This window comes from Oreochromis niloticus, linkage group LG7 (genome assembly GCF_001858045.2).
Source record: "Oreochromis niloticus isolate F11D_XX linkage group LG7, O_niloticus_UMD_NMBU, whole genome shotgun sequence".
NCBI classification, from domain to species: domain Eukaryota; kingdom Metazoa; phylum Chordata; class Actinopteri; order Cichliformes; family Cichlidae; genus Oreochromis; species Oreochromis niloticus.
Window position 1 is genome coordinate 46,420,169 of NC_031972.2, and position 12,272 is coordinate 46,432,440.

General features: G+C 41.5%; 1 protein-coding gene across 3 annotated transcripts in view; it reads left to right on the forward strand.

Annotated features, from left to right (window-relative positions):
* Positions 1-365: 365 nt before the first annotated feature.
* pparab (peroxisome proliferator-activated receptor alpha b) overlaps positions 366-12,272 on the forward strand; it is a 31,340-nt gene continuing 19,433 nt past the window's right edge. The window contains exon 1 of one of the 3 annotated variants that reach the window (XM_013270548.3): positions 366-673. The gene's annotated coding sequence lies outside the window, so the exon portion shown is untranslated. Of the gene's footprint in view, positions 679-7,330; positions 8,086-12,272 lie in introns of those variants that run through there. The other 2 variants (XM_003443920.5, XM_013270549.3) reach the window with 2 other exon arrangements.

Consider the following 12,272-nt stretch of genomic DNA (forward strand, 5'->3'; position numbering starts at 1 on the left):
AACTAAAAAAAAACCTAAAAAAAAAAAGAAACCTAAAAAGACTAACAGTATATATTCAATAATCTCCATTTAAAAATAGCCAGTTTAACTTTAAAAATATATATATTTTTACATTTATTTATTTATTTATTTTTATTAATTTATTTATTTGTGTGTGTACTTTTTTATTATCCTTTGCTGCTTAGGTTATTTGATAGCATTCGCCAACAACGCATTTTTGTGCACTTGAATACAATAAAGGAACTCCAGTGAAGGGGAAGAAGTTTCTCTGTGAGCTGCAGTGCGCAGGGTCACTTTTAGAAGGAGAGGCTTTTCCGGTCGGTCTCGCTCTCCCTCTCTCTCCAGGCTCAGGGGGCGTCCTTCTCAGGGGAAACTGTTGCGCTGTTTCTATTCGCTGAAACCATAGGTGTGTCGGGGTGTGCGCTTTCTCTCTCCAGCTGTCAGTCATGAGGTCACTTCCTGCGGGCGTGAGCACCATGGCTCTGCTTTGTATGGACGTGCTGGGGGATTTTTGACAGCGGCAGGACTGCGAGGGGAGACAGCGAGGACGCGGTCGGTGTCCGGGGAACGTTTTCGCTCCTTCGTCGCTCCTTTTCTCGCTGTTGCACTGAACGCTTCCCAGCCCACCGAGATATTTCCGAAGATATGGCGCCGTCGTTTTGCGCTGTCTGCTGTAAGGTATATACATATATGTGTCTTCATGTGGCCTTTTATTTATAAGTCCTCTTTGCAGCAGCTGACACTGACTGTGAGGGAATGCTGTGTAGCGCAAGCTGCAGACTAGTGCACGTCTCCCACTTTGACACTCTGCCCAACTGTTATATGCACATTTGTAGTTTGCAGTCACGGGGAGGGGGGGGGTTACTAATTTCATCCAGGATTATTGTTATTGTATGGAGGGGAGGAGGGGGAGGTAAGCTGGTTTTTTGGGTTTTTTTTAGCCTGCACGCCTGCGCAGCGAGAACAGCTCTTGCTCATCAATAGGCATCATCTCCCTGTGATGTAAGCTATTCATTTAGTTCAACACAACAGCCTGTTTATTGTCCTGTTTGCATGGCCCATTTCTAAGATAGCGGTTGAAGAAGCAGAGATTGCTCCGGCTGTTAGAGCTGTCCTTTATAAAGGCCTCTGGTCAGTATCTGTGATGCAGTGATGGGAACAGTAATGCCAAAGGGTTAATGCTGTGCTCTATATTCAGCACAGTGAAAGGTAAACACCTGCATATAATGTAAATATTGTTTTCATAGAGTCAGTCAAGAGGTTTTGTTTCAGAGGTGGGATCGCTGCTTGTGCAGTCGAGATTGTGTGCCTTTTTATTACATACACAAAAGAACTGTGACGGCGAGAAGGTCAGAAGGTGTGACAAGGATCATGGTTGGATGAGTAACAGTGATCTTAAGGAGGCCTCACTTGCAGACTTGATGTGCAGCCAAGAAATATTAGGGGTTTTTTTTATTGCCCACTAGCGGCGTTTAGTACTTTTATAGCACAGCGGTGGAGGGATTAAATGAGTGAAGCAGTGGTTAGTGTGTGGCTGCAGGTGCTCTGTAACTCCTAAAGTAACACTGAGTTTGAGTTTTTCCGTCTTTCTCCTTCTCATTTATGTGTCTGAACATGGACAATTTATTAAAAATCAGAAGTTGGTCGCTGTTCTTCAAATTATTTGTTAGATGATCTGTTTTGTAGTGAAGGAAATGGACCAACTAGCACTTTTCATTTCTGAAAAACACTATTTTATGTTGATTAAAATCTCAGCAGTTGTTAGATTGAAAAACTGACAGGGATCCATCCAGTCGTGGTTGACTAGCATGTGCCAGTTCTACACATGAGCCACTTTTGACCGGCGGATGCCACCGCTGCCCGCCCATGATAAAATCGGCCTGTTAGCATGTGATTTATTGTCAGTGGCTTAAATTCTGTAGTGTTAAAAAAACTCATAAATTTCATATCACTGTTGTTAACATGGCTACGGTTAGTCAAGCCATCATCGTCCAATAGAAATACCAACAGATACACAGTTTAGGAGGAGGGGATGCTCACTGCAGAATCAGCATATATTACTGCCATCCCACTTTTACTCCCGCTGTGGCATACCGGGTTTAGGACACTTTTAAAGGACCCCCATTCCTGTGGTGCACGAAGGACAAATGTCCTTGTCTGAGATTAATAATAATGTATGTTGTTGTGTAGTGACTAATTACAGTTTTCTCTTTTGTAACCGTGGCAACAGTCTACTCTTCAATGCATTTTGGGGCGGCCCGAGACACCGCACTGAATCGTGACTGATGCGCAATGCTTTAAGATTTGTTTATGATAGAAATACATGTGGTTTAAAGAGATAATCCAACCTCAGAATCTTTTGTAAGGGCTGGAAAAAAAAAATCACATCTGAAATTCTGGATCTTTGCTGAAGATGAACCGAAGACAGATCCTCTGTTCTGAAGTCCACTTGTAACTGCACTGTGAGACTTGAAGTTCTTTGCACACCAGACTTGTAGCTGTTTGCTACGTCTATGCATTGATGTGCCATTTACCTCAGGGGCAAAGGTCTTATCATTCTGGTGTGTATCGTTAAAATTCCATTTGTATCTCGGGCACTGCCTGGGCGGGGGCTCAGTTGATTGACTAAAAGTGTTTCAAAAGATCATATCAAATACTGCAAGCCAAACCTTGATCAAACAATAAAAGCAAACCCCTTTGCTAAAAATACAAAATATAAGTGAGTGAGTATCGTGTATCAGGGATGTATTATGTGTTTTTGCCCTTTAATTTTGTGCTCAGTTGACAAACACTAACATGTAATTTTTTTGTGGCTTTGATCTGGTATGGTGCTAGTGATTTATTTTAACTACTGTAACAAAAACGGACCAAATGTAGAAGTCATAACCTTAGGTTTTATGGTGATAAAAAAGCGATTAAACAGCATAAAAGTTTATGAACTCTCCTGCTCAGACTTCTTTATGTCAGTCTTGGAGAACTTGTCCGTCAGTTGTTTTTTCCATTGTTACTCTTTGTCTGGCTGAGCTGTTGCACCCTGTTTGTCTCAGGCAACCTGAGACCTGCAATCTGCTTCTGCCTGGCTGCATTCACAGCTTGTAGAGACAGAGAAAAAAACAGAGGGAGATGCAGCATTTTCTCCTCAAACAGGACTTACAGGTTCAGAAGTTTATCATTTGTATCTCTTTGTGGGTCTAAAAGAGACATGTCGAAACGCCGCATAGCTCCATTGGCCTGTTTTTCAAGTTCCTGCACCATCAAAAATAAATACATTAATTAAACAAAAGTAAATATCGTGTGCATTTATGAAGTGCAGGGAAACACTGCACTTTGGCTGGTTCTAATCACTTATGTGGTCTGTTTGTTTGGTATCTTTTGTCCTCTCGTAGTCAGGGTTGACCTTCCTCTGAGCCGGGTCTGTTCCCCTTGAGCCTTCCTTATGTTAAAGCCTTTCTGGGTTGAATAGGATTGGGGCCCTCCTGCCAGATTTACAGTAAGGAGCTCTGGACAGGAGATTGTCTTTGCTAATAGTCTAGGAAAGATGCCGTATGTAAGCTGAATTTGTAAGTTGACTGGACAAGAGGATTTGTGTTTGTTTCCAGTCTTGCTATGTTAGTGTCACATTTGCATACGTCTGTATTCTTATAGACAGGCAGATTGCTGGAAGGTGTTCTCTTTCTTGCCAACTATCTTGTCTCATTTTGACAAGTTCCACTCCCACTGCAACTGCCTCAGTAGGAGGCACAAGATATGCAGAAATCCTCATCAATCATCTGTCACTGGCCATATCTGCCCTCCCATTGGAATTGTGTTGCTAACAACAAAATGGTTTTTACTTTTGTGGCTTAACTAATTTCGCTTGTTTTGGTATGACAGAGGTGTTTGACACGATTATGGGACCTCACAGAGCTTTTTAACATGACAGATGACCAAAGATAAATGCAGTGCACAGTTGTTTTGGATGAAAGTTGCTGCTTGCTACTACTGTTACCAAAGAAACAACTTAACCACAAATATGTCAGATGTGTGGCAGATCAAAATTAACTGTTTGTCCTCGCACTGCGCACATCTTCTTTAGGATTTGCTAATAACAGCTCCTGCTTAAGAGTTGCCCATAAGAAAAGCTGAAAGAGCATTATGTCTTTTGTAACACTACAGTAGCAAATCAGTGTTGATCTGTCACTAGGACTGTGTTCTGCATGCCTCCCCACAAAACACGTAGGCTGGTTTGGCAGCCAGAAAGGGGAACTCAGGACTCCAGTGTCAAGCTGGAAAATGAAATGAGATACACAGCTGCCTGAGAAATACTCCCAGCTTCACCTTAGATTTGACGTGTACTCAAGTACTCATCACTATATTGGTTTTTTTGGTTTTTTAAGCAATCACTTTACTACCTTTATGTACTCCAACAGACATTTTTTTTTCCTGTGGAATTTTACAACTGTGGTAGCAGAATGTGGGTCTCAGGTTTATGTCATCCACAGGCTTAAGAGTTTCCATGCACAAGGATACCACTTCCACTTAAGCTACAGGTGGTATAGGTGCAGCAATGCACCAGCAAAGAAAGATGGCTGCCTGCTCGTAAAATTGACGTAAATAATGCAGGAATTAAACTTTGCAAGAACCTTGAAGGACCTGCATTCACTGGGTTCGTTAAACTTTGGTGGGAAAACTGTAATAATCAACTTTTCTTTGTTTACCAGAAAACTCTTTGATTAAAGTCGACTAAAGCTGTTATATTTCAGGATGCTTACTCGTCTCCAAAAATATATATGTATTTTGACAAATGGTACCATTCAATCTCTAGACAAACCGCAAATGTAGAGGAAACTAACTCTAAAAGGCTTTGAATATCAAATGTTCTACTGTACTGCTAATGGATTTAACCTATTGATCTGCCACCCTACAGATCAGCTCCTCTTTTATAAGTCAGGCAACTGATTTTTCATTCGGGGATTCCTACTGATTCATGGAACATGCCATTGTCAGCCTAGAAGAAACCAGTCACACCACCAAAGAAACGTTTGGTGATCGTTTATATCTATTAGCAGTGACAAATTACTTTAAAGGTGAAAGCTGATCCAAAGCAGGCCACCAAATCATATATCATCAACTGGATTCTGTCATTGTAGTTGTCATCCATCTCTACAATGAAAAACAAGCCTTCGGGTTGAACTTTAGTTACATACAGTTTAAAATTAGCATCAAAAAATCCCCCTTACAAAAACCATATTTATTCAGTTTAGTTAAGCTTCATGTTTTTCTCCTGATTTCCCCCGATTACGCTGTTGGGGCGATCAGGGGAAAGCTATGAAGCTATGACAGTGGACTATGCAGTCACTGTCACACACAAATGTTTTACTGTTATTACCTGGAGCTTTTTCAGACTGCTACATTCAAAGCAGAGCTCAGTCACTGTTATATTTTATGTGCAGTCTGTTAAATGATCTTAAGCACAGGTTTAACGTTTAAAATGGTTTAAATGCAGGTTTTTTGTCTGTAGAAATATTTTGTGTGACAGTGTTGCTGAAGCGCACACACATAGACACGTGCGCTAATGGGAACCCTAAAACCACAGAACTCTCAGTGATGGGGGAGGGCCATGCTTGCTGATGGTCTGTTATTAGTGGAGATCCCACTTTTGGTCATTTTTATTGCTGTTTAATCTGCAGAGTAGTTACTAAATTGACAAAAAAAATCGCAGCCAAAAAGTTGTGCAGAATTGACATTTTTACCTTAAAATATAATGAGCCACTGTGGAAATTTTGACACTTTTGCTTTTCATGGGCATTAATAGATTGATCAGCTGTGATAGCATTGTACATCTCGGCCATCCAGCATAGTCACCGATCCACAATTACTTACTGACACCTGGAAAGGATCCTGGAAGGCAGCAAATCAGCAACAACGGTGTAGATCACAAACTCAAAGGAGGAAATCTTACACATGACTCAGTAAGGAGCTGTGTGATATTCTCAGCCTAGTTTAATAAATACAAGTCTTCCCTGATGTCTCGTTACCCCCCAGCTTTGCGTTTGTCAAGTGATAAATGCCGCTGGAAAAGATTGCATTGTACTGTGGGGAAGATTTGTAATACTGGCCTGTCTGATCCTTGTGACTGATTTGGAAATAGGTACAAAGTGGCAGCCAGGAGTCAGACTTTGGCAAAGAAAGGAAATGTTGCTCAAGGACAGCCACGGCGTTGTTTGCTATTGATCATCTTAACAGCTGGAAACAGCAGTAGCTGTCTTTTAACCATTGATCCAGCTGTTAATCCATTCAACTCACTGGAATACTGGAGTCATAGCTGTGGCTATACTGCAGGTCAGGGCTGTAGCACAGCTGTGTCATTGCTGAATATGACCTCACTGTTGCTGTCATTTAAGAATAATAAAGCATTATGATAAATACTTTATGTCATATTTCGGGAAATTCTTCAGATGTGATAATAGTATTTAGATGTATTCCTCTGAGCCAAAGATGTCATATGAGATCAGTTTATTGCAAATCACATGCTTGCAAAGTTGACTCCCTGATAAATTCAGAATGCTTCAAGATTTGATCTTATTAGTTTGGCATTTGTAGTTTTAACAGGTTACATAATAAAATGTATCAAAATGTAAACATAACAAACACTTAAGCCTTATCAGAAACAGAACACACAAAGGTACTGGTAGTAAAAGCTACCTTTGGCCAAAACTCCCATTATTCACGTATCATAAAGTTTAGAGGGCAGATCCATTGTATATGTACTTGTCTCTCTAGAAGAAAAAAACATGATTAGTAGTTGATTGCCCTGCAAATTTAATATTTCATTCTCTTCCACGTTCTTGTTTGAACGCCACCAAACACATGCATGCAGGCACGTTTACCACCACGTAATGGTGCACTATTAACAGCCAGTGTGAAGGGTCAGGTCAACATAGACCTTTGAGGTAACCTGATACAATGCCACGCCGCAGCTTCTGCCCGGAGAGAAGCGGCAGTATGCTCTTAGAGTTTGTTCAGATCGTAAGGGCTCGTCTAATGTTAGTGTACAGCGGCATTTAATTATTATTCTGACACTAAACGTGTTGTCACCGCAGAGGTCGGAGTCCAGAAGAGTTTGTGTAACTTGATGTTTTATTTCTCAACTCTGTGCAGCCGTGAGCGTACAAGCTGACAGCCGAGGCAACATCTTGAGTAACCCTCCCGTCCTGTCTATTTAGAAAAGAGTGAGAAACATCTCAGTGGATTTGTTATCTGCCTGTAAACATATCTGACAAACAGGTAAAGTAATGCACTATTTTACCCACCCAATGCAGTACATTCATTCTCGGGAATGAATGTGAACTTCAGCTTTCATTCAAACATTCAAATAAGTGCTTTGAATAAGAAGCTAATGTGTCCCGTGATTCTGCTGACTGGTTTTTCTGTTATATAAAAATCAGTGGACAAGTTGGAGAAATGTGCCCCCGAACAGGTAAAATTTGTGCAATGGTCACTATCAAAATTATTAAACTTTATATAATCAGATCAGACACTGGTATTGATCTTCAGGACTAAAAATAGCAGACAAAATTTGCTTTAGCTGTGTATTTAACTGTCAGTTACCTAATAATAGGACCGTTTTGTTAGCTGTCATGTGGCTCATCTGTCACAGGGAACAGCTAAAGTCCAATGTCAATCACTTCCACGGCCTGTACTTTGGTCAATCACCATAACGATAAGAGGGTGCCGGCCTGCATATCAGCTCCAAGCGATAAGGGTTCACTCGAGTGTTTACACTGCAGGCATGGTTGAGACTAAGATCGTGATGAACTCTTTAAACAAAGGGGCAGGCGTACGGGGCAGCCCCATCAGCCCATTTTCTTTCTCTATGACCACCATTAGCTCGTAGACTCCTCCTTACAGGCATGACAGCATTCAGGCCGTGAGATAGATGGGTTAAGCATTAAACCTGTGGACTACTCTTTAATACACATACACACATACATACATGCATGTACACTGAAATGCACACACTCTGAATGATCATACAAACTGTTAGAGCTGGATGTTAAACTGCTGTCTGGAAATCTGCATGGAAGACTTTTGCTGATCAGGAAGGTAGGGGCTCTGTCATGTTTTATTTGAGTTATTTTTCAGTTTTCATAGACTTCTTCTTTCATATCCATATTTTACAAATAACATCAAGTCTGATGTTTTTTTTAAATTTTCATCTTCCATTTCCAATCGCAGGTTTTTGTTGTTCTGGTCTTTCAAAGAATTACAATGTTGTTGGATAAATTTTTTTTTCTTCACCCCTTAGTGAGACAAGTCCATACACACCTCTGATGTTTTGGATTATTGCCAGTTTAACTCTTTTCTTGGCATCTCGCTCTAATGTGGGATTTGTAAAGGTTCAAGCTTCATTGAGTGTCTCTCAGCCAGGTCATGGAGGCTGGACGATAACATTTACTGTAGCCACGTTGCTCGTGCTTGTTCGTGTATATAATGTGTGTGGGATAGATGACATGGACATGATCCCCCTGAGTGATGGGTGTCACTAATGAGGCTCCAAGGTCATTGGTAGTTTCAGTTTTCCTGCAGATTTCAGAGGGCTGTGCAAACCTGCCTCAGTAAGAAAGTGGTCTGCACGCCTCAGTGACGTTCAGAGCCTCAACTACTTTAGCCAAAGCTTATTAGCAGTTTTCATGGCCTGTCTGTCTAACGTGGGTCTTTGCTGCCTTGTGGGGGTTGGGTGATACTGCTGAGCAGAAAGCCATCAGACAGTATGGATTATTTATGCTCCACCCGCACATCCAGCTGTGTGATCACTGGTCCAGTTTGCTAATACACTTACACATAACCTTTGTTTTTCTTTCTTTTGTAGCAAACCATAATGGCTTTGATTGATTTTTATATCAGCTTGACACTTCTGATTTCAAAGCATGTGTTGTGTGTCATAATTGCCATGGCATTGCTATAGCAACCTGGGAGGTTGGCAGTCTTTCTTTTTCTTTTTCAGCGTAACCCCCTCTTGTCTGCTTTAGGCCCTAATTCCAGCCCCAGTGCATGCACACGCACAGACGCGCACACACACACACACAAAAATACTTATGACCTTGTGTGCAGAGTGCCCTCAGCAGGCTTGGCTGAGTGAGCACAAGAGAGAGGTCCTGACCTACGAGACAAAGGTATTCTGTTACCATAGGGACCGTTGCTTTCCTTTTTTCCATGCCTCATATGCTCACTCTGTCTCACACACTGCTGATACAGACCCACGAGTGTAGTTTAACAGACATTCCTCTCCACCCTCCGTGTGTGTGTCTCTCTGCTTTTCTCCGAGTCCACCAGAGCTGTGCAGTCTGATGCTAATCAGCGCTCTCTGTGTTTACATTCTTATGCATGTTGGTGGCAACATGAGGTTTAGTGTGGTCCATTACATCTAAGCTAGTGGCTGAGAGGTCACGAGTTCAGTAAAGGGCTCCTTTTTTGTATGTTATTTAAATAGAAAGCCACGCATGCTCTGGGCACGTTGACACAAAACCCTGCCATTTAGTCCACTTCAGACTGATCAATATCTGCACTGTGGAAGAAGCTGCAAGTAGTGACCTTTTTACGAGTGGGATTTTTGTCTCGTCACTCGATTACTCGATTACACAAAATCCTGTCTAGATCTTAGTCGAGCTGTGGTCAAGAGGATTCTTTATTGTTTCCCCTTAAAGAGGAATTACAATAAGATGGTGCTGAGTGGAAAAAATAGTTTATGAAGCAGGATATCCTCGGAAGGAAGACTTGAGGGTCAGGAGTGAGAAGCTGAATGCTAAATAGGTTTACTTTGTGCTAATAGAGCTAACACTGCCTCCATTCAGATAAAAGTATATTGAAGACCGAGTAGCTTAGTAAAGTTTCCTGCTGAGATGCCAGGCCTCTTTTCATGTTTGGAAGTGCTTTGAAAGAGTGGGAATTTACGGGGTCTTTACTATCCAATTGGGTTTAGTTCCTCTAGACTTTGAATCTTGAATCTCAACATTTCATTCACTGTATTGTGAATATTTTCCCTGCTTATGCATTATTACTGTAAAAGCCTAAGAAATAATGTTGCAGTTTGTTAACTTAATTAATTTGTTGTTTGGCTGTTCCCAATCATCCCGAACAGAAAAAGCCTGCATTCAGATTTGCACATTTGTCAGTGAATAACCCACCTTTAACATTACCAATATCATCAAAATGTGTGAGGATATCTCACACATGCAAAAAATAATAATTATTATTTCCAACACCCTAAACCTCAAAGTGTTAGTACGTACACATTTTTAGGTTCACTTTTTTAAGTTGATATATTCAGAAAATGTTCCATTTGCATTTATATCTAAATTAATCAACCAACAACAGTAATGTAAAACTAATCCCCTAACATAACAATTGTGATTCTGATACCAAATGTTGCTATGTGGTTATTCCTGTTGAACATGACAGGAGTCTGAGCTCGGTGTGGTTATCTTGATGTTCTTGTTTTTACATTTTGTCTTTTTTGGGTTTCGTTTATGTTAGTGATTTTTGGTCTGTTTTACTTCTGCCTGTTGCTCACCAACCCTGGAGCTAGCAAGGAACATTTGGTAACATAAGAGTGAAGGATGGTGCACACACTGGTGGACTACATCTTATACAAACAGTATAATCTGAAAGGGGTGGGAGACTGCAAGGTGGTAACATCGGAGAATGCAGCTAGGGAGCATCAGATAGTCTGTGGGATGACTTGGATATCAAGAAGAGGAAGCAAATGAAGGCAGAGGCAAGCGTTAAGTGGTGGAAGTTGAAAAAGAAAGAATGTTGCACAGGTTTCAGAAAGACTGACTCTGTTTAATCACCATCTTGGATGGTGAAGATATGCCCGGTGAGGAGATGATGAAAAGAAGTGCACTAGTACCAATTTTCATGAACAAGGGTGATGTGCAGAGCTGTAGTAACTACAGAGGCCTAAAGCTGATGAGCCACACTATGAAGCTGTGGGGAAGAGTTGTTGAAGCTAGGTTAAGATATATGGCTCCATACTGACAGAGAGCGCTACAGATGTGATGTTTGCCTGGAGTGTTGACGTGTTAAGAGTGGGAAGTATAGAGAAAGTCAGAAGCAGCTTCAGTGTGTCTTTGTGGATCCAGAGAAAGCATATAATAAGTTAGTAAGATAAGAACTGTGGTACTGCATGAGGAAGTCAGGAGTGGCAGAGGAGTATGTGAGGGTGGTGTGGGAGATGTATCAGGACAACAAGACCGTGACGAGGTGTGTGGTTGGAGTGACAAAAGGGTTCAAGATGGGGTGTGATTACATCAAGGATTGGCTCTGAGCCCATTCTTGATTGCATGGTGATGTACAAGCTGACAGATGAGGTCAGGAGTCTCCGTGGACTGCAACGTTTGCAGGAAACATTGTGATGTGTAATGAGAGTAAGGAGCACATGGAAGAACGTTTGAAGAGGTGGAGGTATGCAGTGGAGAGAGGAGGAATGAAAGTCAGTAGGAGCAAGCCAGAATATGTGTGTGTGAGTAAGAGGGAGATGGGTGGAAAAGTAAAAATGCAAGGAGGTAGATGTGTTTAAACAGGGTGAAAACTGGGTGGAGTAGGTGGAGATGAGTGTCAGGGGTAATTGGTGATGGGGAGATGGCAGCAAGGCTTAAAGGGAAGTTTGGTAGTGAGGCCTGTTATGATTTACGGTTTGGAGACAGAGGCACTGACAAAAAGGAGGTGGCAGAGTTAAGGTGCTCAGAATTTTATTGGGAGTGACCAGGATGGGCAGGACTATAAACAAGTCCTTAAGACGGGCAACTCATCGGGAGTGGTTTGCAGAAGCTTGGAACTTGGAAGTTAGAGGCAAGGCTGAAATGGTTTGGACTTGCACGGAGGAAGGATGCTGGATATATAAAACAAAGATAACGATGGAGCTGGCAGGCAAGAGTAAAAGAGAGAAGTTTCATGGATGTAATGAAGGAGAACATGCAGAGGGTTGGTATGACAGAAGAGGATGTTAGGCATAGAGTAAGATGCAGACAGATGATTCACTGTAGCGACCCCTAACGGAAGCACCAGAAAGAAGAAAAGAGGAAGAAAATCATATGTATAACCACATTTTTTTTATTTTTTTTTTATATCTGCTGCACTGAAGACAAAACGGTATGCAAATGATCTCTGTAGTCAGTGTGGGTATGTAGTCCCTCTCTCGTCTCAATATAACCACCAGTACTTAACAAACTAAAGGACAAGTTAAAGTTGAACTCTTGGCAGTCAAGTGTTAAGGCGAGGATTGGCTGAGA